Genomic DNA, 405 nt, shown 5'->3' with positions numbered 1-405 from the left:
TGCTGTATATTATACATAGGAATACACATCCAGCAATACATTATACACTGTATGTATAATGTATTGCTGGGATTTGTTGTATTCCTATATAGCTGGTGATATTCTGCACTGCACTGTATAGAGGACTACAAATCCCAGCAATAGTACATTATACAGCGCAATGCAGAATACCACCAGCTATAATGTACTATTGCTGGGATTTGTTGTAGTCCTCTATAGCTGGTGATATTCTGCATTGCGCTGTATAATGTACTATTGCTGGGATTTGTAGTCCTCTATAGCAGGTGCAATTCTGCATTCATTGCTGTATAAATTTTACACTTTCCTTTTCACTATATTGCACACCACACTATTTTTTTCCACCGCTCCAAGCTTGCTCCTGTGATGGACTACAATCTCAATACA

Source organism: Nanorana parkeri, unplaced genomic scaffold (assembly GCF_000935625.1).
Source record: "Nanorana parkeri isolate BGI_ZX_2015 unplaced genomic scaffold, ASM93562v1 scaffold1052, whole genome shotgun sequence".
Classification (NCBI taxonomy): domain Eukaryota; kingdom Metazoa; phylum Chordata; class Amphibia; order Anura; family Dicroglossidae; genus Nanorana; species Nanorana parkeri.
This window is presented reverse-complemented; position numbering follows the sequence as displayed.